At 46.0% G+C, this 27,391-nt stretch overlaps 1 protein-coding gene across 17 annotated transcripts in view; it reads left to right on the forward strand.

Annotated features, from left to right (window-relative positions):
• Positions 1-8,920: 8,920 nt before the first annotated feature.
• EIF4G1 (eukaryotic translation initiation factor 4 gamma 1) overlaps positions 8,921-27,391 on the forward strand; it is a 160,139-nt gene continuing 141,668 nt past the window's right edge. For 5 of the 17 annotated variants that reach the window (XM_081953599.1, XM_081953610.1, XM_081953602.1 and 2 more), the window contains exon 1: positions 8,923-9,092. The gene's annotated coding sequence lies outside the window, so the exon portion shown is untranslated. Of the gene's footprint in view, positions 9,093-15,956; positions 16,065-27,391 lie in introns of those variants that run through there. The other 12 variants (XM_081953613.1, XM_081953600.1, XM_081953614.1 and 9 more) reach the window with 5 other exon arrangements.

The following is a 27,391-nucleotide window of genomic DNA, read 5'->3' on the forward strand; positions in this document are numbered from 1 at the left end:
TAAGCGGTTTACAGAGTCAGCCTATTTGCCCCCAACAATCTGGGTCCTCCTTTTACCCACCTCGGAAGGGCGGAAGGCTGAGTCACCCTTGAGCCTGGTGAGATTCGAACTGCCAAATTTCAGGCAGCCGGCAGTCAGCAGAAATAGCCTGAAGTACTGCACTTCTAACCACTGCGCCACCGTGGCTCATTAAGGGGGAAAATAAGATGGGAGCTCTTGTATTTTGGCTGCAGGGTTGGGAAAAGGTAAGGCTTGAAGAAGTTGGTCTTAAACCCCTTGAGTTGGGGTTGCCTTGAGCCTTTGTAGTATCTTTAAATCCACCAGGCTTAAAAGTTGCCAAGATTGGAGGACCCCCCCTCTAAATGTTCCTGGGTAGTTGTTGGTTTTTTTGCAGATGTTTCATTATCCAAACTAGGTAACTTCCATCAGTGGGTAATGCAACGTCTACAAGGAAACAAGCGAGTTCCGTACCTCGAGGCTCCGTCTGTGGAAGGAATGGGATGCTGGTGGCGGGGAAGAACCCTGCTATGTTTAGCTGATTGGATTGCTGAGTCAGGCCCAGTTGGTGCTCTGCGTCAGCTGAGGAACAGGCCGCAGTGGGGAAAAGGATCTTTTTCCTTTCTCTCCAAGCGTTTCAGCCGAGTCATAAACTTCTGCTCTTTTGGGGAAGGTGCACTCTACTACGCAGGAGAGGCTGCCAAGAGTGTAGCGATGATCTTTGTGCCAGGGATTTATGCGCCAACGTGTCCCTTTTTATGGGACGGGGTGGCTCAATGGCTAAGACGCTGAGTTTGTCGATCAGAAAGCTGGGGTGGTTCGAATCCCTAGCACCGCATAACAGTGAGCTCCCGTTACTTATCCCAGCTTCTGCCAGCCTAGCAGTTTGAAAGCACGTAAAAATGCAAGTAGAAAAATAGGAACCACCTTTGGTGGGAAAGTAACAGCGTTCTGTTCACCTTCGGCATTGAGTCATGCCGGCCACATGACCACGGAGACGTCTTCGGACAGCGCTGGCTCTTCGGCTTTCAAACGGAGATGAGCATCGCCCCCTAGAGTCGGGAACGACTAGCACACATGAGGGGGACCTTTACTATGTTTCTTTTTTGATGGAATGAGCAACCATATATGAAGCCTCCTTTGCCCTGTGAATATCTTCTCATACTGATCACAGGTTGCAGACTGTTTTCAACAGAAGTAAAAACATCCCAAACTGGAACATTTTGTTGTTGTTAGTTGCAAAGTTGTGTCTGACTCGTTGCACCCCTATGGACAATGTTCCTCCAGGTCTTCCTATCCTCTACCATCCCCTGGAGTCCATTTAAGCTCATGCCTACTGCTTCGGTGACTCCATCCAGCCACCTCATTCTCTGTCGTCCCCTTCTTCTTTTGCCTTCAATCTTTCCCAGCATGAGGCTCTTCTCCAGGGAGTCCTTCCTTCTCATTAGGTGGCCAAAGTCTTTGAGTTTCCTCTTCAGGATCTGGCCTTCTAAAGAGCAGTCAGGGTTGAGCTCCTCTAGGACTGACCGGTTTGATCGCCTTGCAGTCCAAGGGACTCGCAGGAGTCTTCTCCAGCACCAGAGTTCAAAGGCCTCCATTCTTTGGCACTCAGCCTTCCTTATGGTCCAAACTTCACAGCCATCCATCGCAACTGGGAAAACCATAGCCTTGACTATAGGCACTTTTGTTGGCAGGGTGATGTCTCTGCTTTATAGTATGCTGTCTAGATTTGCCATAGCTTTCCTCCCCAGGAGCAAGCGTCTTAATTTCTTGGCTGCAAGTTCCTGATGGAACTAGGGACTTTTCCTGAATCCCTTGCTCACAACTCGACCGAAGCCCTAGTGGAAGCCTGGGATAGGGCGGCCACTGGGGCCTTGAATCGCATTGTGCCTTCGCGGCCTCTGACCCGGTGTCGATCCCGGGTGGCTCCCTGGTTTACCGAGGAGCTCCGGGAGATGAAACGCCAGAAAAGATGCCTAGAGAGTGGCTGGAGGGCCAGCCGGTCCGAATCTGATCGAACACTAGTAAGAATTCATATTAAATCCTACTTAGTGGCTATAAAAGCAGCAAAATGGCAACATTTTCCCGCTCTTATCGCGTCTGCAGATAACTGCCCAGCCGCCCTGTTTAGGGTGACCCGCTCCTTACTTAACCAAGGAACTGGGGAAGACCCCTTGCAGGGTAGGGCTGAAGAATTTGTTCAGTATCTGCAGGATAAAATCGCTCAGATCCGGACAGGCTTGGACTCTGACTGGGTAGATTCGGGCGAGTCAATGGGGATGAATCTTGTGGAGACAATCTGGGATGAGTTTGATCCTGTGAGGGCATGGACAGGATTATAGGGAGACTCCGTGCTGCCACTTGTGTGCTGGACCCGTGTTCCTCTTGGTTAGTTTCGACTTCCTGGGAGGTGACACAAGACTGGCTCCAGGCGATTACCAACGTTTCATTGAGAGAGGGGTTCTTTCCCACCGCCTTGAAGGAGGCGGTGGTGAGGCCCCTCCTTAAGAAGCCTTCCCTGGACCCAGCTTCTTTAGCCAACTATCGTCCGATCTCCAACCTTCGCTTTATAGCAAAGGTTGTCGAGAGTGTGGTAGCACGTCAGCTTCCCCAGTACCTGGATGAAGCTGTCTACCTGGATCCGTTTCAGTCGGGTTTCAGGCCTGGGTACAGCACGGATACCGCATTGGTTGCATTGGTTTATGATCTTTGGCGGGCCTGGGACGGGCTGCTCCTCTGTCCTGGTCCTATTAGACCTCTCGGCGGCTTTCGATACCATCGACCATGGTATCTTACTGCGACGACTCGGGGGGTTGGGAGTGGGGGGCACTGTTTTACAGTGGTTCTCCTACCTGTCGGATCAGTCGCAGTTCGTGCTGACTGGAGGGCAGGGATCAACCCCGAGGTGCGTCACTTGGGTGCCCCAGGGGTCGGTTCTCTCACCCCTCCTGTTCAACATATATATGAAACCGCTGGGCGAGATCATCCGTGGTTTTGGGGTACGATATCATCAATATGCTGATGATACCCAACTTTTCATCTCTACCCCAAACCACCCAAACGATGCCCTCGACGTGATGTCCCGATGCCTGGAGGCTGTGTGGATCTGGATGGGGAGGAACAGGCTCAAGCTCAATCCCTCCAAGACTGAGTGGCTGTGGTTTCCTTCATCCCGATTTGTGCATCTTGTTCCATCTTTGATGATAGGGGGAGAAATTTTAGCCCCCTCAGAGAGGGCCCGCAATCTGGGAGTCCTCCTGTACACGCTGCTTAATTTCGAAGATCACCTGACGCCCGTGACCAGGGGGGCCTTTTACCAGGTTCACCTGGTACGTCAGTTGTGCCCCTTCCTGGATCGGGATGCTCTATGCACAGTCACTCATGCCCTCGTCCTTTCTCGCCTGGACTACTGCAACACTCTCTACATGGGGCTGCCCTTGAAGAGCACCCGGAGGCTTCAGCTGGTCCAGAATGCGGCCGCGCGGGTTATCATGGGGGTACCTAGGTGCTCCCATGTTACACCCCTTTTAGGCGGCCTGCACTGGTTGCCGGTTGTTTTCCGGGTGCGATTCAAGGTACTAATTATGACCTTTAAAGTACTCCATGGCTTAGGCCCAGGGTACCTGCGAGACCACCTACTGCCACCAGTAGCCCCCCACTGTCCAGTAGAATCCCACAGAATTGGCCTCCTTAGGGTGCCGTCAGCCAGACAGTGTCAGCTTGTGACCCCCAGTGGGAGAGCCTTCTCTGTGGGAGCGCCTTCCCTCTGGAATGAGCTGCCCCGGAGCTTCGCATAATCCCCAACCTCCGGTCCTTCCGACGCGCCCTAAAAAGTTGGCTTTTCCAGCAAGCCGGCCTGGCCTGTTAATTTTATCCAATTTTTAAAATGTTAGTGTTATATTAATTCGGTTTGTTTCTTGGATTGTTTCTAATTTTCTTTTAAGTTTTGTAATATGTGTTTTTTAATGTTGTACGCCGCCCTGAGTCCTTTGGGAGAAGGGCGGCATATAAATCCAATAAAACAAACAAAACAAACAAACAAACAATACAAAGTACCCCGGAGGTCTTCTAGTCTAGCCCCCTGCTCAAGCAGGAGTCCTTATACCAGTGATGGCTAACCTTTTCCAGACTGAGTGCCCAAAGCCCACATGCGCGCCTGAACCCCCAAAATGCAACACACAGGTGCCCCCTGTACATTGGCCCCCCGCGTACCCCCTGCACACATGACCCCTGAACATGCCCTGCCCACCACACATTTATTTGCATGCTTTCAAACTGCTAGGTGGGCAGGATATGGAGAAAGGAACCTCACCTCATCCTATCAGACATTGTTTGGGTCTTGAACCCGGGCGGACAGCTTTCCAGGTATCTTTAAGCCTTTCTGCCCCACCCGTTGGAGCCCTTATTATTGGCAAATATATATAAAAAATCAAATTTTCAATCCTAATGTCAACAAAAGGTCAATTAAAAAAAACCAAAACAAAAGTTCATTTTAAACTTGATCAAATAAGCCAACTTTATATTCCTTCCTTCTAACAGTCAAATGCTATCCTGCAATTTTTCTTGGAATACCAAAGTAAAAATATGAAAAAGGAAAACGTAGTTGGACTGCATGGCTTAAGAAATTGAAACAGAGCAGGAGAACTAATTTACACCAATTTTTTGACATTCCGATGATTTCTTCAAATGTCTTCAAAGAAGCAATATACTTGGACATCGCCAGATGTAATATACAAAAATAAAATGGACTATATTATTGCCTAAAAGAAGTTTGAGAGCTCAATATAGCATCAAAGATGTGGCCAGGTACTGATTGTGGAAAAGTTTAAGCTCCAAGTTAAGCTAAAGGAGAAAGCCAGTCAGTTTCCACAATACGGTGTTGAACATATATCTAAAGCATTACTAAGGTACATCAGCAGTAGCAGATAGATAGATAGAATTCTTCATTGGCCAAGTGTGATTGGACACACAAGGAATTTCTCTATGGTGCATATGCGCTCAGTTTACATAAAAGAAAATATACATTCTTAAAGAGTCATAAGGTACAGCACTTAATGATAGTCAAGGTACAAATAAGCAATCAAATACTAGGAAACAATATAAATCGTAAGGATACAAGCAACAAGGTTACAGTCATACATAAGTGGGAGGAGATGGGTGATAGGAACAATGAGAAGATTAATAGTAATGCAGACTTAGTTAATAGTTTGACAGTGTTAAGGAAATTGCAGAGTGATGGCGTTCGGGAAATATTACAACTTTATAATGCTTTACAGCACTCTCTAAGCGGTTTACAATGTCAGCTTATTTCCCCCCAATCTGGGTCATTTCCCAACCTTGGAAGGAAGTAAGGTCAACCTTGAGCTTATCAGGATCAATCTCTTGGCTCTGGGCAGAGTTGGCCTGCAATACGGCTTTCCAACCACTGCGCCATAACAGCTCGGGAACTTTTTGCTGTTGAAGAGCAAAAATCTGGTTGCACACCCATTTGTATGTTATGTTAAACAGCTGGTTTGGCCTAATGATTAAGGCACCAGCCCAGAAACCGGGAGACTGTGGCTTCTACTCCCATTTTAGGTACGAAAGCCATCTGTCTGACTTTGGGCTGGTCATTCTCTTTCAGTCCAACCTACCTCATGGGGTTGCTTGGGGGGGAAATAGGAGGAGAAAGGAACATTAGGTATCTCCACTGCCTTGAGTTATTTATATATCAAGTAATAAAGACAGGATTTAAAAAAAATCTAATAAAATGCCTAAGCAGCAAAAAAGGCTATGTAAGAATTTAGTATGCTGCTGTATGAATGCAGCTGGCACCTCAGAACCCAGAGATTTCATTTGTTGTAACTTATGTCTGAATTACATAAAACATTACAATGGAAAGGACACATTGTAGGGCTGCCTTCTTATAAAGTATTAAGATTTAGACTCTAGAACAGGGGTCCCCAACCTTTTGGACCTCAGGGATCACTGAGTTAAGTGATCCTCAGATCTCTTATTATCCTCAGATAAATTCAAAATTTTAAATCCCAGGGACCACTAATATGATCTGCCTAATGATTGGCTGGGTGGGCGCTTAAGTGGCCATGTGACTGGGTGGGCGTGGCAAACTTGATGTCACTCACGTCGGGCGCCTCACCGGCCTCTCCTCGCCCCTCCCCTCCCGCCCGGGCTCCTTAGGGCCCCGACAGGAAGCAGTTGCTGAAGCTAAGCAGCCACCATGAGAAAGAGTTGGCAAAACAGCTCAGTTCAAATTGGATCTGACCATGGAGGAGGCCCAGCAGAAGCATCTCACTGAGGACTAGGAGCATAGGCTTTCTAAGCAGAGGGAAGATCTGCAGGAGTGCAAGGCCAGGTGCCAGCATCTGGAAGCTCAGCGGGCTGAGATGTTCAGCTGGTTCCAGGCCATGATGCAGTGCAGTCCCACTGGAACACGGCCCTCTGGTTCTTCGCCACCAGCGGCACTTCCCTCCAGCCTTTGCCCAAAGTCCCATACCAGGAGGTTGAAGCAGACCCCAATTTGGAATTTCTGTCCCCCTCCAACCCGCACAAAAGACCCCGAAGGGGGAGACTCTCTGCAGCAACACAAGCATTTATAAATAAATAAATAAATAATAAGACCCACCTATTCCAAGTAGCTGGCCTGGCTCAACTTTGATCTAACCATATCGCTCCTGATGGGTTTTTAATTGGGTATTTTAATTATATTTAATTATTTAGGGGTTTTTTAATCACTGTATTCTAATTGTTTTTTATTCATCAGCCGACCTCCTCCTTGTGTATGTCTCGGTATATGTCTCTGTTATATGTTTGTTTTGTCCACATATTTATTTCATATGTTTCATTGTACGCCGCCCCGAGTCCTTCGGGAGAGGGTGCGGCTAAGAAATAAATATTTATTTATTTATTATTATTTATTATTATACGTTGAGCCCCTAACTGAATGAACTTGGTTTGCGTAACTTAAATAAGCCACAGTCGGTTGACTCTGTTTAATGGGTGAATGTCATTTCCTGTGTAGTTTAGTTAAGTATATTCTGGGGCTTTTAATTTTACATGCATGAACCAGAATCCTTACTCTGAGATAGGCAGCTCTAGAAATCATGTAAATCAACCACTATAAATATCAGTGCAACTTGCTTCTCAGTTACTGCAAAATAGGAAATTCAAGTAAGTTTTACTTTATTCCCTGCCTCTTGGCCTGCCTTCTAGAGCAGTGGTAACCAACTGATGATCCGTGACAAAATTTTGGTGGTCCGCAGAAAAATTATTTGCATTTTTTATATAGCACTAAATCAGGGGTCCTCAAACTACAGCCCCTGGACTGGATACGTGCAATAAATGCTTGTGTTGCTGCAGAGAGTCTCCCCCTTCGGGGTCTTTTGTGCGGGTTGGAGGGGGACAGAAATTCCAAATTGGGGTCTGCTTCAACCTCCTGGTATGGGACTTTGGGCAAAGGCTGGAGCCGTATCACAGCCGTGTTTCTCAATCTTGCTTGCTTCAAGATCTGCAGACTTCCCACTCTGTGGGGAATTCTGGGATTTGAAGTTGGCAAATTGTAAAACCACGAAGGTTGAGAAACATGTTATTAGGGCAATCCAAAAAGCAGGTTAATTAAAGTCAGTTTAAAGGCGCAGGGGCCTTAGGATTTGCATTTTAGGCTGCAGTCTCCTAATTGGGTCATTATTTCAGAAAAGACTCATCTGAAGAGTTATGATTTTTAAAAAGGCAGTTTCTTGGGGGAAGGCGGTTAATCCTAAGGATTTCATAGGTGATGGCCTCATGAAACTGCTATTCTGTAACCGGATTAAAAACTTTATATGGTAAAGGTTCCCCTCGGACGTATGTGCTAGTTGTTCCCAACTCTGGGGGGCGGTGCTCATTTCCGTTTCAAAGCCAAAGAGCCAGCACTGTCCGAAGACGTCTCCATGGTCATGTGGCCGGCATGATTAAACACCAAAGGTGGTCCCTATTTTTCTACTTGCATTTTTTATGTGCTTTCGGACTGCTAGGTTGGCAGAAGCTGGGACAAGTAACGGGAGCTCACTCCGTTAAGCGGCGCTAGGGATTCGAACCGCCCAACTGACCTTTCTGATCGACAAGCTCAGCGTCTTAGCCATTGAGCCACCACATCCCTTTAACTTTATAGCTGGACATTTAAAAAGTGTCTTTAAAAAGATTAACCCACATATATAGCACATATCTATTAAAAATACAGGACACCTTCCCTAATTGAATGTTGATTAATATGTTTTGTTTGTTGTGTTTATCTTTTTTTCAACGTTTTGGTGTGTTGTATTGTAACACATCTTGAATGAACTATTATTATTAATCATATTAATTTAAAAGAGATTTTTTTATAGCTGGGCGGCTGCCGGCTCGTTGGCCCTTCTACTTCACGGGGACTCAACCCCAACCGCTGTTGAAGACGCGCGATCCGCTACAAAAGCCCCCTTTCACTTATGAGTCTACCTCCTCCATGCACATGTATATGTCTTTGTTCTTTATGTATATATGTTTGTCTTTATCTGTATTTTATCTGTTTTGATTGTACGCCACCCCGAGTCCTTCGGGAGAGGGTTGCGGCTAATCAAATAAAATTATTTATTATTATTGGAATGGGAACCGTTCACACGCCAACAACACGTGTCCTCCCACCGGCAGCGCAGCAGCTGCGGCGGCAAAAAAAAGGGCCGGAAGCCGTCGGGCGTCACGTGACGCAGACACAGTCCTCCCTCGTGGGCGATTGGCTGCCCGAGTAGCGATCAGCTGACCCGCCTGGGCGCCCTTTCTTCTCTCCTCGAGGCCACGCAAGGTGGGGAGGAGGGGGAGGGGGAAAAAAAGCATGGCGCGGGTCACGTGACGAGGGCGTCCTCTTTTTAAAAAAAAAACCCTCCACCCCCTTCTCCTCCCGAGCGAGGCTTCAGGCGAGCTCCGCCTCCTTCCACCCCCCCTCCTTCTTCTGGCCCTCGCCCCGTGACCGGCCCTCCTCCCCTCCCGGCCCCGCCCCTCCCCTTGGAGCGGCTCCGGAAATGGTCGTGCTGGGCTTCGCTGCGGCTGCGTTGGGCCTCGCTCCCCAGACTGGAGGCGACTGAAAGGTAACAGGCGCGGGCGGGGACGGGGAGTCGGGGGGAGCGTCCGGAGGGGCGCGCGAAGAGTAGGCCGCGGCGCGGGTGGAAGTGTGTGTGTGGGAGGGGGAGAGAGAGAGAGAGAGAGAGAGAGAGAGAGAGAGAAAAAGAGAGAGACGGTGGCGGGGCGGGGTCCAGGCTAAGCCCCGCCCACTCCTCCGCCGGGCTCTTCGCCTTCTCTTCCTCAGCCGCGTCGTCGCGCCTTGCCGGGAACCTCGGCCGCCATTGCTCCCTCCTTCCCTCCCACCCGCCTGCCAGGCCTCGCCTCAGCACCACGTGGGAGCCCAGGCGCTGGAGGAGGAGGAGGAGGCCCTGCCCGGGACAGGCCGCGTGGAACTCTATGCCCCCTCCCCTCTTCAAGGCCGGCTCTTCCCTTCGGCCCCACGCTCCATTTTGTCTCCCTCCGCTTCCCATCGCCCAGACCCTTTTCTTCCTCCCTTCCCCCGGCCAACGTGCTCCGTAGTTGGGTCGGTGGGGCTGACTGAGGGCGTCCTGGGGATGGGGGCCCCGCCTCAGCCGCCGCCGGGTTAAAGCTGTGAGGAGGAACGACGGCCTGAATTAAAGGGTTCAACAACACACACTCACCCCAGCCGGTATGGGCTTCCCTACAAAGGGCCTCCGGCTGGTTGAGAGCCCAAGAACGGCTGCTCTGGAGGCCTGACTCGGTCGGTCTCTGTCTCTCTTTCTCTCATTCTGTCTTTCATTTTCTCTCTTTCTCTCATTCTTTCTCCTCTCTTTCTCATTCTTTCTCTCATTCTCTTTCATTCTGTCTCTCTTTCATTTTTCTTTCTCTCATTTTCTCTTTCTCATTCTGTCTTTCTCTCATTTTCTCTCATTCTGTCTCTCATTTTCTCTCTCTCATTCTGTCTCTCATTTTCTCTCATTCTTTCTCTCGTTCTGTCTTTCATTTTCTCTCTCATTCTTTCTCTCTTTCTCATTCTTTCTCTCATTCTGTCCATCTTTCTCATTCTCTTTCATTCTGTCTCTCTCACTTTCATTTTTCTTTCTCATTTTCTCTTTCTCATTCTGTCTTTCATTTTCTCTCATTCTATCTCTCATTTTCTCCCTTTCTCTCCTCTCATTTTCTCTCTTTCTCATTCTATCCATCATTCTTCCTCTCATTCTTTCTCTTTCATTTTTCTTTCATTTTCTCTCATTCTGTCTTTCTCTCATTTTCTCTCTTTCTTTCTCATTCTGTCTCTCATTTTCTCTCATTCTCTCATTTTCTCTCTTTCTCATTCTGTCCATCAGTCTCTCTTTGTCCCATTCATTCTGTCTTTTTCTCTCATTCTCTTTCTCATTCTTTCTCATTTTCTCTCTCATTCTCATTCTCTTTTTCTCTCATTCTATCTGTCATTCTCTCTGTCATTTTGTCTTTCATTTTCTCTCTCTCTCTCTCATTCTCTTTGTCTCATTCTCTCTCTTGCCCTTTGGCTTTCTGGACTCTGACCTCTCAAACCTCCTTGGCGGCCGCCAAGAACCGACTCTGAATTTCCTGCCAGGAAACCTGTTCTTACCCCCCACCCCCACTCCAACAAATTCAGGATTTATTGCCTTAGGGACTCTTAGGAAATGTAGCCACTCTGCCCTTCCTCTGAGTAAATGTAGCTTTTTTCCCCTTTAACCTTTTACATGTGCTGAGATCTCTGCGAGCCAGGAATGACGGGGATTTGAGGCACACAAAAACCTGGTTTATCATTATTCATTGCTTATGAAGTTTATTTGCAGCCAGTTGTCTTCTTTTATGTATTTTCTGTGCTATATTCATCGTTGGAAAGCTTGAGTTTCAGAAGCAAACAGCCATGGGAGTATTATACTGAGATGAAGAGCTCTTCTTGTGTCCTTTTGGAAAAACTGCAGAGAGCCTTAATTTGATTTGTTATTCGAAAATTACTATTTGCTTTCCCTTCTCGCTATAAGCTCATAGCCCTACCATCCCTGTTAGCTATGCCCTCTCATGCAATAACAAAAGAATTGTACAAATCAAAACGTTTCCTAGGGAGTCACCATTCTTTATGTCGGAGGTCCCCAAACTTGGCAACTAAGACTTGTGGACTTCAACTCCCAGAATTCTCCAGCCTGGCTGGTGTTCAAATCCACAAGTCTTAACAAGGCCACCCACAAGCCTTAACATGGCCACCAATGTATTCAACCCCCCCCCCCCAACAACAACCCTGTGAGGTGAGTTGGGCTGATGATAAAAGTTGACTGGCCCAAAGTCACCCAGCTGGCTTTCATGCCTAAGGCAGGACTTGAACTCATGGTCTCCAGCTTTCTAGACTGGTACCTTGAGCACTAGACCAAATTGGTTCTGGCCTCTCTTCTTACACTTTTACTTGTTGGGATAAGTCCAAAGGCCTACTTTTGTGTATTAGCCAAATTGAGCAAGAATTGTAAATAATTTTGCACTGGTGAAGTACTATACAAATGATTAATGAATCTACCGGTATATACGGAACATCCAGTTCTGCAGCTGGCTTTTCCCTGCAAACATCCTTGGGGGTGGAAGTCCCTCCCACTCTTGAATCATGGCTTGTTGAAGGCATAAACTCCTATTCCCTGAACCATTCATTGCACCTGAAACCATGAGCCTGACTCCTGGGGACCCAGAATCCCCTACCAGAGAACATTATTTGGACTGTCATCAATTTTGTCATACCAGTAGTGTCTAACAAAAACTGAGACCATGTAAACACAGAGAATTTATGAGGTGCCTTGCTACCTTGGAGCAGCAAAGCTACAATCTCTGTAATGATAGTTCCTTAGTTTGGTGTTTGAAGTAAAGCCAGCTGCTTATATAACACATATTCTTAGACAAAAACTCTTTCTCCACCCATTGCTCTCTTACATGAGTTTGTGTTCCTGTCCCCTCCCATCTTATCTGTAGAACCCAGAATCTTCAGGCACACACTATCTAGGATGTATTTGCTATGTTCTTGCACAAAATTTGGAGAACCTGAGCCAGTTGTTAGCAATATTGGTAATATTTGTAGAATGACCTCAGTCTATAATGTATAAGTATACCAAGTATAAGCAGCCAGTAGTCTGATTCATTTTTCAGCCAGTGTCTATGAGACAAATTACTGTGGTTGTTACTATCACATTTAATGTACCTCTGAATTTATAGCAGCATGAGATTTTGCTTTTTTTAAAGTGACCTATGTATCATCCTAACTTAAAATGTGGATATCATAAAGGGTTGGCCTGATTTCACAAATTGCACTCCTCTTGATGTGTTTCTAAGCCTTTAAGTGATTTTTTTTTGGGGGGGGGAAGGGAGAATGGTTTTACTTAAATGAAAAACTTATGTTTGCAATGTCAGATCACTTACTCTCTTCCTTCCAGGACTTCATTGATCTCTAAAAGCTATGTCAAATCATATCACATGATGGTGGCCATGATAAAATATCTTCATGTTGTTTCCAAGAAAACTACAGGTAGTCCTTAATTTATGACCATACATGTAATAACCATTAAAAGTTACGCTGGTGCTGAAAAAAGGGACTTATGACCAGTCCTTACACTTAGGACCATTGCAGCATCCCCACAGTTATCATATCATATATATGGAATTCTTTATTGGCCAAGTGTGACTGGACACACAAGGAATTTGTCTTTCGTGGATATGCTCTCAGTACACATAAAAAGACAAGATACATTCATCAAGAATCATAAGGTACAACACTTAATGATAGTCATAGGGTACAAATAAGCAATCAGGAAACAATTTGGTCACTTGACAATTGGCTGGTATTCACGATGATTGTAGTATCCCAGGGTCAAGTGGTCACAATCTCCAATCTTCCCAAAACACTTTCAACAAGCAGAGAGAGAGGGGGGGGATACCACCTTTGTTTAATGACTGCAAGATTTGCTTAACAATCCTGGTAAAGTAGATTGTAAATTTGGACATGATTCACTTAACAACTGCATTGCTTAGCAGTGCAAATTCTGGGGCCAATTGTGGTCCTACGTTGAGGACTATTGTACTTCCCTATAGCCAGATCATCTGGCTATAGAATTCAAGCTCCTACCTCAACTTGTAACACACAGAAAGGTTTCCAAAGAAGTAAAGACGCTTATAGAATCCCGTGGTTTAGAAAAACAGTTGGGGTTTACTTTCAAACAGAGAAATATTATTTTGAAAATGAGCCCCCAACACACTTTTTTTGAAAGAGTTAAAGGTTTTATAGGCATGTTTACTTCTTGCAAACCCTTCCCTGTGTTGTAAATCGAGGTGTGAGCTTGGATTTTCCCTGGTACTTTAATTCAGAACCTGCCCTCTTTTTCTTCAGGGGGTAAAGCCACTTTAAACCCAGTGACCTTAGATGTGGCTCCCAAAGATCTTGCTTGTCACCACCTTGAGCAGGTTTCATGTTTCATGAAGGCTTATGCCTTTTATTAAAACTTGACCAGGCTCCTGACCATTTGCCAGGTTGAGCAAGTTCCTTGTAAAGCTGTGGGAGGGTTTTCTCCTCTGCAATTAAATGTGAATTAGCGATGTACAAATGTTAGGAAATAATCCCATCCTGTAAAGATGGAACACCCAAAGTGGCATTTGCTTTCCCTCTCCATTGCCTTCTGTAAGTTTGACAGCCCACTAACTCTTTTTGTAAACTTAAGGTCACTCAAAACTTATGCTACTTTCCTGAGCATAAGTAAACTCAGGCTAACCCAGGGGTGTCCAAACTTGGGAACTTTAAGACTTGTGGACTTCAACTCCCAGAATTCTGGGAGTTGAAGTCCACAAGTCTTAAAGTTCCCAAGTTTGGACACCCCTGGGCTAATCGTTGTCTCATCTGGCACTCCCTTGTTGTATTGGGCAATTCCGGTAAACTTCCCCCTCCTCCTCAACATTGCCATTTTTAAACATTGTGTACTTTCTCGGTTTGCGTTTGCAGTCCTCGACTTAACGATCACAATTGAGCCCCAAATTTCTGTTGCTAAGTAAGACGTTAAGTACATTTCTGTCCCATTTTTAAAACTTTTCATGCCGCAATTGTTAAGTGAATCCTGCAGTTAAGTTAGTAACACGGTTGTTAAGTGAATCTGTCTTCCATACTGGCAGGTCGCAAAATGTGACTGCATGACCTTGGACCCTGAAACTCATTAATATATGCCGGTTGCCAAATTGTGATCATGCGACCATGGGGCTGCTGCAGCGGTGGCAAGAAAAATGGCCCTAAGTCAGTTTTTTCAGGGTGGTTGTAATTTTGAATGGTCAATAAACAAACTGTTGTAACTTGAGGACTGCCTGTATGTCAGAAATCCTCTCCCACGATGTTCTATTTATGGGAGTCTGATCTTACTGTCCCAGTTTCATTTTCCTCCCCCTCGGGTAGGAAAGCCATAGAATATCGGGGGCTTCTCACTCCTTGCTCCCCCACTTCCCCCTCCCATCAGGAGGGGAAAGAAAAGTATTTGAAACATGGATCAGTCTGAGTGCCCTCAGCTTAGTGCCCTCCAGATGTGCTAATAGCAATTGCACAGACTTATATGCTGCTTTATAATGCTTTACAGCCCCCTCTAAGTGGTTTTACAGAGTCACCGTATTGCCCCGATAACCTGGGTCCTCATTTTACCGACCTCGGAAGGATGGAAGGCTTAAAGAGCATGGCTTCCATCCTCCCCAGATAGTATAGTACAGGTGGATCACAATTGAGGCCAAAAATCTACGTTAAACAAGACATTTGTTCAGTGAGTTTGGTCCCAGTTTGCGACCTTCTTTTCCACAGTTAAGTGAATCACTGCAGTTCTTAGTCACCCAGTCATTAAGTGAATCTGGCTTTCCCGTTGAACTTTGCTTGTCAGAAGATCGCCAAAGACCGTCGTCAACCTGAGTTGGTTGCCAAGCATCCGAATGTAAATCACATGACCATGGCAGATGCTGCAACAGTCATAAAGTGAAAAGCAGTAACAAGTCACTTTTCTCAGTGCCGTTGTAAACATCAAATGGTCACTGTACGAACTGTCATAAGTCGAGGACTACCTGTAATTGTACTCCAGCTCCTTTGCCAGTTCAAATCTCACCAGGCTCAAGGTTGACTCAGCCTTCCCGAGGTGGGTAAAATGAGGACCCAGATTGTTGGGGGCAAATAATGCTGACTCTGTAAAACCGCTTAGAGAGGGGCTCTAAAAGCACCCTGAAGCGGTTTATAAGTCTAAGTTCTATTGCTATTTATTTATTTAGAATATTTATATAGCTGCCCAACTCAAAACAAAACATGACTTTGGGCCACGTTAAGCAAAAATGCAGGAGACGAACGGTATTTACTGTGATTGTTAAAGATATATTGCTGTTGCTATGGGGGGGGGGGAGATAGCCTTTGTCAGACGTGTTTCTTATGTTTGTGTGTCGGTGTGGCCCTTCCTACGTGCAGAGACTATTTTGCAACCTCCCGTGTCCCTCCCTCCCCTGTGTGTTCCGAGGAGCTTAGACACCCCTTTCCCCCCCCACCCCCTACGTGCGTTTGGGGAGGGGAGGAGGGCAAGGGAAGAGAAGCGGCTACGGCTGTTGAGAAAGAGGGGATCCCCCTTGAGCGGACCCCAAACGCCTCCCCCTCTCCCTCCCCCAGCTACTTTTCCTTTCTGGCTGGCGCGCACGTGGTGGGGGGAAACAGCAGCAGACCCGCTTTGCGGCCGGCTCCCTTCCTTGGCACCGGCGCCAGGCCCGGAGTCTCCTCCTCCTCCTTTGCCTGGCTAGGCCCAAAGCCCGCCGGCCCCACGTGCTCTCCCTCTCCTTCCTCTTCCTTCCTTTCTGCCTCCGTTCCTCGCCTTGCCCGAGGCCGTGGCGGGGCTGGCCTTGGCGCGGCTCCTCCTCCTCTCTCTCGCTCTCTCCTCCCTTCCCCTCCTCTCTCTCGCTGGCTGCCACCGCGCCGGCCGTCGGATCGGCGTCCGCCTTCTGCGATCCGGCCCGGCCCCACGTGCTTCGGGCCGAAATCGGTAAGACGGATCGGGGAAGAAGGAGGAGGAGGAGAAGAAAGGGAAGCGGCCACCTCCTCTTCCTCCTCCTCCTCCCGGCTTTCTCTTGCAACCGAGGCTTGGATCTCGCCGCCGCGTGGGCCTGCCGATCGCCTTGACTTCTTCCCCCTCTGGGGCCGCCCGCCTGGGACACGTGTCCTTGGATCAGGCGGATCTGGCCTGGCTTTTCCGGCAGCCGGGCCGGCCGGTGCTTGTGGGGGGGAGGCAAAGGAGGTAAAGCCGTCTCCGAAGCCAAGGGGGGAAAAGGAGAGGAGGGTGGGGAGACCCCTCTTCGGCCCCACGTGCTCTCCCTGGGAGGGGTCTCGCCTTTCTGCCCGGATTTTTTGGGGGGGGGGGTTGGAAGAGAGGAGGGAAGTGGGCTTTTATTTCTCTGCTGGGGGCTGCCTCCCCAAAAAGGGCCCTGCCCCTCCTTTTCTCAGCTTCCTCCCTCCCCCTTTCCCAGAGGGGCTCTTGAGAGTAGAGCCTCTCTCCCTTTGTAAAGGTGGGAAGGATAAATAAGCGCTTGGCATCTCGCCTTCGCTGCTCCTCTTCTAAATCCTTTTATTCGGTGGGTCTCCCGATATTTTTGGGGTGGTGGTGGCCGGGAGGGGTGGGGAACGGCGGTGTGCCCTTGCCTCCCCAGCCTCAACCATATGTTGGCCCCTGTTCTGGGCCGAGGGAGGTTTATCTTAACCTTGTTTTTCCCAGGCTTCCCTTGGAATGTCTGGCTTGGCTTTGACAGGTGTTTGTATCGACAGACGTGGTGCCTGCAGTTAAAACACTCCTTTCCTTCGTAAAGCTGGACGGAGGTGGGATCCTATGGGGATTAAAGAGAATTTGCCGGGTGGAGCAGCTCCCGGCTCTCCTTAATGGGGGAAGGAGGACATTTTGAATCTCTCCTGCACATTTCCTGGTTTTCTGAAGTCAAGCCTTTCAGGGAAGCCGGGTTCCAAGGGGAAAGTTGGTAACTTAAAACAAGTTCACATTTCCTCCTAGCCAGCTCTCCCCCCCCCCCCCCAGCCTACGCCTGGCAATGGGCAGCATCCATGCTTATTTTGATAAAGAGCGTATTGGATTAGTTAGAAGGAAGAGCAATGTTGTAATTGAACACCCCCCCCCCCCTCTCTAGCAAGAAAGGCTGTGCTGAAGGGAATACAGAGGTTCTCCTTTCTAACTCCGGAGACATGGGTGTGTGCCTCAAAAAAAGGGCTGGGGAAATATTTGAAATTCCTAAGCTACAGGATAAAGACATTTAGGAAGGAGCCCTGACTAAGGATGGAAGGAGTGACACTCTGTAAAAAAAAACAGTTACCTGCTTTTTCATCCCTGATCAGTAGCCAGCAAAGTCCTGGCAAGTAAGTTTTAGAAAACCAGGGTATACAGGATGAAGATAGATGGTAAAGTTACCATTTATAAGGTGCCTTCCACTGTATTTCAAGTACAGGTAATCCTCAACTTAGGACCGCAATAAAGCCCAAAAAGTTTTTGTTGCTAAGTGAGATCTTTGTGAAGTGAATTTTACCCGATTTTAGGACCTTCCTTTCCACATTTGTTAAGTGAATGACAGTTGTTAAATAAGTAACGCGGCTGTTAAGTGAACCTAGTTTCCCCATTGACTTTGCCTGTCAGAAGCGGGATCACGTGCCCCTGGGACACCCCAGCTGTCGCAAATGTGAGTCGCTTGTCAAGCATCCGAATGTAAATCACGTGGGGACGTTGCAATGGACGTAAGTGTGAAAAATGAATCTTGAGGCCCCCCTTTTTCAGTGCCGTTGTCATTTCAAACGGTCGCCATGCAAACTGCTGTAAAAGTCCAGGACTACCTATGTTGGTAAAGGGAGAAGGTTTGTAGCTTGGGGTAGAAATATGGGGTCCCTGTTGCTGTCTGAGCTTGTTTGTTTCCTTGCAGCCAAAGTTTTGTTTTCTTACTGCCCCCCCCCCCCCTTTGAGTAGTCCTGTCCGCTGCCTGATGAATTTGAGGCCCTTCCCAAGTATCCCCAATGGATTGTGTTTCTATCATTGACATTTATGGGTTACAAGAATAAGTGGTAATAGACCATGAGTTTGCCTGTGAGACGGGTATCCTATAAATTTAATAAATTAAAAAATAGATAAATTAGAAATATAAAAATGAATAAGTAAAAACAAACAATTTAGGTGCTAGTAAAAATACAAAATACCCCCCCCCCCCCAAAATGCAAAGGTGGCTCAGTGGATAAGACGCTGAGCTTGTCGATCAGAAAGGTTGGCAGTTCAACGGTTCGAATCTCTAGCGCCGCGTAACGGAGTGAGCTCCTGTTACTTGTCCCAGCTTTTGCCAACCTAGCAGTTCGAAAGCATGTAAAAAAAAAACAATGCAAGTAGGAAAATAGGAACCACCTTTTGGTGGGAAGGTAACAGCGTTCCGTGCGCCTTTGGCGTTGAGTCATGCCGGCTACATGACCACGGAGACGTCTTTGGACAGCGCTTTGAGCACTGCTCCCTAGAGTCGGGAACGACTAGCACATATGTGAGAGGGGAACCTTTACCTAAAAATACTCACCTCTAGTATTCTCATGATTAAGAACCAATGCTGGGGGTGTTGGCGGTGGATGGCATCTGGCGACTCCTGTCAGTGCAGTCTGAAATTCCCCAATGGAAGAAAAGGGGGGTGGGGTGGGGTGGCATGTAAGTTATTTGACAAACCACTGTAGGTCCTTGTTCTGAAATAGGAGCATAATACCGTTAATTCGTATTTGATTTCTTCGTCTTTTCTTTGTTTCGATTCGGTGTGCAAAAAGCGTCCTGTATAAATATTTTTTTAAGTATTCCTGTTTCCATGAAGCAGTTCAGGAGCTGATCTTGTGGGATTGTGGCTTCCGCAGGGCTTGTGAAAAGTGAGTTTGTGACCCAGCTGGATTTTAGCCCAAGGCCCTTTTCAAGGGGTCCAAGGACATAACCCCGTTCTTCTTGCCACAGTAGCTGCCTTTCACCCAGCTGGTTTAATATCTGGGGAATTACATGCATCCTTTTTACCCTGTCATTACTTTATGGCATTGATATTGTATATATGCGTTCTCCGAGAATCAAGGCATCGTGCGTAACTTTATCCCAACAACAACAACAGTACATGGAGATTACATGGAGATTCTCAGTTATCCAAGTTTCATAATTGTCTCAAAGGTGCTTTCCCCCCCTCAAAAGGCAACTGAACTGGTTTTTCCTTGAGAAGCAAAACGTTTTTTCTTCTCTTTCAAAGAAAAACATTCCCGTTGCCCTTTGAAGGGAAAAAGGACCTTTGAGACAACAGTGTGGGAGAGTGACTGGCCCCACAAGTCCCCCAGTCCCCTTTGTGATTCTGTGTGAGGCCTTGCCTGTTATCCCAATCCATCGGGTTAGACACCTCTGCTACACCGACTGCAGCTAGTCCTTGACTTACGACCACAATTCAGCCCAAATTTTATACTGCGAGATAAAACATTCATTGAGTGAGTCTTGGCTCGCTTTACGACATTTCTTGCCCCTGTTGTTAAGTAAATCATTGCAATCCTTAAAATGAGTAACACGGCGGTTAAGTGATTGATTGTGCTTTGTCAGGAGGTCACAAAAGGGAATCGCGTGACCCCACGACATGGCAACTTGTCATAAATACGAACCAGTTGCCAAGCATCTGAATTCTGATCCTGTGACCATAGGCATGCTGCAATGGTCGTAAGTGTGAAAAATGGTCATAACACTCCCCCCCCCCCCCCCCCCGTGTGCTGCTGTATCTTTGAACGTTCACTAAAATGAACTGTTGTAATTTGAGGGTTACTTGTACACTGGGCTCAATGGTGTTAAGATACACATCTCTGTGTACAACGAAAAAACTTCATAGAAACCGTCCATATCTTGGTTGACAAACTTAAGTCCGTTTTTCATGTGCAAAAATGTGTGTATAATTTTCTGTATAGAAACAGGGCGACTGATATTTGCAGTCTTTAATCACACAATATCCCTAGGCCAGGGGTCGGCAAACTTAAACACTCAAAAGATGCATTTGGACACGTTTCCCACAGAAAAGACACCGGGAGCCACAAAGGTCCTAACCGGAAGCCCCCTGTTCAATTCTGGAGCTGACCGGAAGTTCAGTTACCCCACCATAGAGTCTCCTCCTAGCGCGGCGTACTTTTTCCTCTGCCTGTCATAACCGAAAGCCCTATCAATGGTGGAGACAACTGGAAAACCCTCCCCTTGCCATAGAGTCTTCTCCTGGCGCACTGTGCTTCCCCCCCCCCCCCCCCCCGGAAGCTCCTGTCAAAATTGTGGCGCCGACCGGTGACGGAGCCGCAGCAGAGGGAGGAAAGAGCCACATGCGGCTCCGGAGCCGCAGTTGGCTGACCCCTGCCCTAGGTAAATGATATACAGGTAGTCCTCCACTTATAACATTTGGTTTAGGGACTGTTCAAAGTTACAACAGCACTGAGAAAGTGACTTATGACCGTTGCAGCATCCCCACAGTCATGTGATAAAAAATTTGGAGGCTTGGCAACCGGCTCATACTTATGACCGTTGCAGTGTCCTATGATCCGCTTTTGTGACCTTTTAATAAGCAAAGTTTGTAGAAATGGGACGCCCTTAAACAATCGTGTTAACAATTGCAATGATTCACTTAACAAACTGTGGCAATGTCGTACAATGGGGCAAAAACACACTTAACTGTTTTGCTTAGCAATGGAAATGTTCCATGGCGGTCGTAAGTTGAGGACTACCCGTATTTATTTTTAAACTTGTTCAGCGGAATATTTTATAGTCTTTTGAGGCGTCCTCTCATTCCAGAGGACCTTTTCCTATCATCCCCTCTCCCTGTTTTTCCCTTGGTCCCTAGTTACTTCCAATCACACAGCCCAATAAATCGTCTTTTAACTTTAGGAGCAGCAGGAAAAAGAACCCTAAAATAGGGAGGAGGTGCAAAATGTTCCCTTTTCCCCTTTCTCATCCTCCTTACTTGAAGAAAATCTTGCTATCCAGGTTTTTGGTCATTCTTCAGGTACCTCCTTGGAAAGGACATTAGAGGAAATGATATAACCCAGAGGCAAGGGAGAAACAAATAAATACGTTCTTCCTTTTAATTCTGCTCTTGTCGAAATAAGTATGGCTTGAGAAGCGAGGTGGACTTATGAGCCAGGAAGCCTCCGATAGGAATCTCATTGCAGTCACGGGGCTGTTAGTCCAGTCTTCCTATTAATTAAAGGAGTCTTGCCAAAGCAGGGCAAATGCCTGCGTCATTTCGTCCCATTTCGTCCCCGATCTGCAGCATATCGACTGCCATTGCATAAATAAGCAAATTGGGAACTCTCTCCTTATTGATTCCCCCAAATTCGGGTTTATGAGCCACGGTGGCGCAGTGGTTAGAGTACAGTTCTGCAGGCTACTTCTGCTGACTGCCGGCTGTCTGCAGTTTGGGTGTTCAAATCTCACCAGGCTCAAGGTTGACTTATCCTTCCATTCTCCCAAGGTGGGTCAAATGAGGACCCAGATTGTTGGGGGCAAATAGGCTGACTGTACAACTGCTCAGAGAGGGCAGTAAAACGCTGCGAAGCAGTATATGGGTCTAAGTGCTATTGCCATTTATTTAATTAGAATATTTATATAGTTTCCCAACTCAAAACATGACTTTGGTCCACATTAAGCAAAAATGCAAAAGAAGAACAGTATATGCCAGTAAAACAAACTAAATACAGGTAGTCCCTCCACCTACAACCGCTCAAAATTTCTGTTGCTAAGTGAGGCAGTTGTTAAGTGAATTTTGCCCCACTGTATGACCTTTCTTGCCACAATTGTTATGTGAATCATTGTAATTTCATTAGTGACAAGGTTGTTAAATGAATCTGACTTCCCCATTGAGTTTGCTTGTCAGAAGGTCGCAAAAGATGAGCACGTGGGCCTGGGACACTGCACCCGTCATAAATATGAGTCAGTTGCCAAGGGTTCGAATCTTGGTCACATGACCGTGGGAATGTTGAAGTGGTGAAGTGAAGTATGAAAAAACAGCCATGAGTCACTTTTTTTCCAGTGATGATATAACTTTGAACCCATCACTAAATAAATGATTGCAAGTCGCGGACTATCTTATATGATGGTTGCAGGTCATATGATCACTTTTTGCCTTGTTCTGACAAGCAGACTCAATGGGGTTTCACTTAGCAACTGCGTTGACTCACTTAACAACTGGGATCATAAAATGGGGCAAAACTCACTTAACAATTACCTTGCTTAATAAGGAAATTTGGGGGTTCAGCTGTTGTCATAAGTCGAGGACATCCTATTCTCAGTGAAGGAGACGGGATCTTAATAGCAATTGCACATATAATGCTTCACAGTCCTTTACAGCCCTCTCTAAGCAGTTTACAGAGTCAGCATATTTGCCCCAACAATCTGAGTCCTCATTTTATCAACCTCGGAAGGATGGAAGGCTGAGTCAACCTGGTGAGGATCGAACTGCTTCCAGTCGGCAGAGTTAGCCTGCAATGCTGCATTCTAACCACTGGGCCACCACGGCTCTTCACTGCAGGCTCCTAAATAAACTCAAGAGAAAAGATCTCGTCTATGTAACGGCTTCCCTTTTCACGAGAGACTAAACCGTAATGTAGTCAGCCGCATTTTAATCTGGTATCTTGTGGGAATCTAGTCCATCGGGTCAGACTAGGGTACAGTGTGTTATGTGAACCCAGAAAATTGAGATAATTGAGTACGTTGTGGTTTGCCAGCCCTCCGTAAGGACGTTGTGCAATCACACCATAGAATGTCTTCTAAATTAACGATTTCAATGACCCTTTGTGGGCTGGAGGAGGGAGTAGATAACCCACAAAACGTTGGTTTTTTTTTTGGAATAAGTAATATTCTTGCTATTTACTTAGAATTGCAATGTATTTAAAGTAAATACATTTTGACATATAAATTCACTGGGGGAGCCGGATTCGCTTAACAATCGCGTTGCTAACAGCCGCAGTGACTCACTTAACAACAGAGGCAGGAAAGGTGGTAAAATGAGGCAAAATTCTCTTTAACAATTCTGTCGATGAACAACAGAAATTTGGGGCTCAACTGTATAAGTCCAGGACTACCTTTAGGTGGTGATGGTGCTTAAACTCACAACGTACCCTGTTTCCCCGAAAATAAGACCTCCCCGGATAATAAGCCCAATTGGGCTTTTGAGCGCATGTGCTAAAATAAGCCCCCTCCACAAAAATAAGCCCTCCCCGAAAATATTGCAACACAGCAGCAGCCATGAGGTGGCCATGCTTGCTGCCTCCTGCGCCTCAAAAATAAATAAGACCTCCCCGAAAATAAGGCCAAGCGCTTATTTCAGGGGTCAAAATTCAGGGAAACATGGTATATCATGTTTCTGCCTCCTGTTTTCCCTTCAACAACAACCCTGTGAGGTGAGCTCGAGAGGGACGGTCCCAAAATCACCCATCCAACTTTCATGCCTAAGGGAGGCTTAGAACTCACAATCTCCCACTTTCTAAGGCAGGGGTGTCCAAACTTGGGAACTTTAAGACTTGTGGACTTCAACTCCCAGAATTCCCCAGCCGGCTGGGGAATTCTGGGAGTTGAAGTCCACAAGTCTTAAAGTTCCCAAGTTTGGACACCCCTGTTCTAAGGCAACACCTTAAAACCACTACACCCAACTGCCTCTCTAGTGTTTGTAGCTATTTGACAATGTCTCCGCGCAGTTCCTTTTTTCATTCATACAGAATTTGTATTATTATTTTTATAGCTGTCACATTTTCCCTCCCTTTTAAATGACATCTAATTTTTGTCTTCTTATAGCCTATATTTTACCCCCGGTACTGGAAATACTTTCACTGCAGTAAAAACAAAACAAAACAAAATCTCATAAGCCTTTTGAATGTACCCGTTGATGCCTAAACTTGGTGGCCTCTAGATTCATTTGGCTGCCATATATATTTATCCAACTCTAAATTATAGGGAATCAACCTTATTACTTAGTAAAGTGTATCGACTGTTTTCTCTAATGTAAACAGCCTTCTGCAGTTTTTTCTCTCTAAATCAGGGGTGTCCAAACTTGGGAACTTTAAGACTTGTGGACTCCATGCTGGCTGGGGAATTCTGGGAGTTGAAGTCCACAAGTCTTAAAGTTCCCAAGTTTGGACGCCCCTGCTCTAAATCCTAAAATAGCAGAAGGAAGCACTTAAATAACATTGGTAAGTTTCTTAAATACTTAGAATATTTATTGTCTGGAAGTTGAGTCATGGCAGGATCCAATTTGGGTCGGTAACTGGGACCAGAGGTTCTGAGCTCTTGGACTCGTTCTGGAGCCCATCTACAAGGAACTTCCTCTCTAGCAGATTGTCTTGTCCTCAGACTGAAGAAGCTACTTGGATAAGCAGCGAAACGTCCAGTTGGCATGACTCGACTTCCAGACAAATGTCCCTGGATGACTGAGAATCTTCATTAACATACAATATTTATTGTTTTGTTAGATTTATATCCTGCCCTTCCTTCTATTTTAATTTTCTTTATGTACACTGAGAGCATCTGCACCAAAGACAAATTCCTTGTGCTTCCAATCACACTTGGCCAATAAAGAGTTCTATTCTGAGCCCAGAATTTAAGTGAGACATTTGTTAAGTGAATTTTGCTCCATTTTACGACCTTTCTTGCCCCAGTTGTTAAGTGAATCACTACCGTTGTTAGTAAGTGAATCTGGCTTCCTGATTGACTTTGCTTGTCAGAAAGTTGCAAAAGGGGATCACATGACCCCAGGAGACTGAAACTGTCGTAAATACATGCCAGGGGTCCCGTGTCCCAAATTTCAATCACATGACCATGGGGACCAATGGTCGTAATTATGAAAAAACAAGAATAAACGGTCTGTTTTTTCAGTGCCAATGTCTGTCTATTCATTCAGCAACCCCTTGAAGTTATAATGGTGCTGAATAATTGGTAGTCATGACTGGTCCTCAGTGTTATGGCTATCCAAGTGTCTTTATGGTAAATAATCACCATTGGCAACTTTCCCCGCAGGCTTCCCCAGAAAGTCAGTGGGGAAGCCGGCTGGGAAATGTCACAAGTTACTGGGATAATATGCCTCCCTCACCCAACCTCCCCAAGTCTCTCTGCACTTGGACCACAATGAACAGTAGTGCAGCTGCACTGTCCCTGCACACTCTTCTCAACTTCTGTAGTGCCTTTGGCACAATTCTATGCACCCTTGTGCAGTGTCTGTCATGCACCTACTTGCCCCCTCCACAATTTGCCTGGTGCCTCTTGCACTCTTTAATACTACTGACCTGCAAGGTGCTTCTTATACAATGCCATGCCCCCACTTCCAAACCCATGTGGCACCTTGGGCCTGCCCCAGTTACCCTCTCTGACTCCCTGTGTCTCCCCTCCCATACCCACCTCTCCTGCACCTGTGTATACTCCACCCCTCGCCCACCCATCAGCAGCCACTTGCGTACCTGCAGGCCTTGGATTGGCAATTTTTCTTGTGGATACCTGGCAGGAAGTTGCCTTGCCTAACAACTGTGGGATTCAGTTAACAACCACAGTCAGGACTGCAAGGGATTGCTACTGCTAAGCCTTGCAGCCACACTTTTACGGCCCCGTGAGTTAGCGATGGAAATCCCAGCTTCATTTGTGATTCTAAGTTGAGGACGACCTATATAACAAATGTCTATGGAGATTCTCAGTCATCCAGGTCATGGTTGTCCCCAAAGGTGCTTTTTGAAAAGGCAACTGCACTTTCTTTGTTTTTCCTTGAAGATGTTTCACTTCTCATCCAAGAAGCTTCTCCAGTTCTGATTGAAGAACTGAATTGAAGAACAGAACTGAAGAAGCTTCTTGGACGAGAAGCAAAATGTCTTCAAGGAAAAACAAAGTCCAGTTGCCTTTTGAAAAAGCACCTTTGGGGTTCCTATATAACGTTTAAAAGAAAAGAAGTGACTTCTGTCTCAATGCCTTTACATTCTGTCCCAATGCCTTTACAGTCTTAAACTATTTAAATGATTTAGGATAGCCATTTGTCTGAAATGGTATATAGGTTTTCCTGCCTAGGCAGGGGGTTGGACTAGAAGACCTCCAAGGTCCCTTCCAGCTCTCTATTGTATTCTATTGTATTGGTGCTAGCATAGGGAGGAATGGAATATAATAGAATAGAATAGAATAGAATTCCTTATTGGCCAAGTGTGATTGGACACAAGGAATTTGTCTTTGATACATAAGCTCTCGGTATACATAAGGAGAATAAATATACATTCATCAAGAATAAAAAGATACAACACTTAGTGATAGTCAAGGTTACTAATAAGCTATCAAATTGTACTAGGAAACAATAAAAATAATATAAATGGAAAGATACAGCAACATGATTATAGCCATAAGTGGGGAGAGATGGATACTAGGAAGGAAGAAAAGAATAATAGTAATGCATTCTTGGTAAATTATTGACAGTGTTGTGGGAATGATTTGTTAAGCAGAGTGATGGCATTTGAGGAAAAAAAAACTTGATGAGACAGGGAAACTGGCTGGATAAAGGGAAAGAAATGTGAACACAATAATTTACACAATTTTGGATTCCTTAGGTTCTGGTGAGCTAAGTAACATATTTCATGAACGTTTTTCTTCCGAATTGCTTCGAAAGAATAAATATGGCCGAATTAACCATAGACGCAAAAGCGATTGGCTCGGAGAATACTGTAGGAAGCTATCCTAAGCCCTGTCGTTAAAAAAGAAACTGCTATTCCTGTTTTGTGAGTTCTTGGGCAGCTCGTATTCACTGTCAGCGGTTTTGCAAATGGGGAATTTTAAAGCAATAAGATTGCACTCTGGCAAATGCAAATCCTGTAATTGTTTTAAATTACACAACCTCTTGTTTCATAAAAGTAGACCAGGCCTTAGCCCTATTGACCACTTCTGGGTTTTTTTTGTGTGTGTGTGTGTTTAAATCGACACTATAACTGACCTGCTTGGCCTGATAATTGAGTTACAATCCTGACATACTTATTCCAACTGACCACAGTGGGTTTAATAGTTTAATGATCACGTTGATCATTACCTTAAAAGAGCCCTTAAAAGGTGGTGCAGTGGTTAGAAGACAATATTGCAGGCTAATTCAGCCCACTGCCCGTAGTTCGATTCTGACCAGCTCAATGTTGACTCAGCCCTCCATCCTTCCAAGGTCGCTAAAACAAGGACCCAGATTGTTAGGGGTAACATGCTGACTCTGTAAAATATAGCTTAGAGAGAGTGAGAAAGCACTATGAACCGGTGTATAAGTAAGTGCTATTGCTAAAGAAAGAGCAGTTGAAATGTTGTTGTTG

The sequence above is a fragment of the Natrix helvetica genome (assembly GCF_964273705.1).
Source record: "Natrix helvetica genome assembly, chromosome: 5".
In the NCBI taxonomy this organism is placed as follows: domain Eukaryota; kingdom Metazoa; phylum Chordata; class Lepidosauria; order Squamata; family Natricidae; genus Natrix; species Natrix helvetica.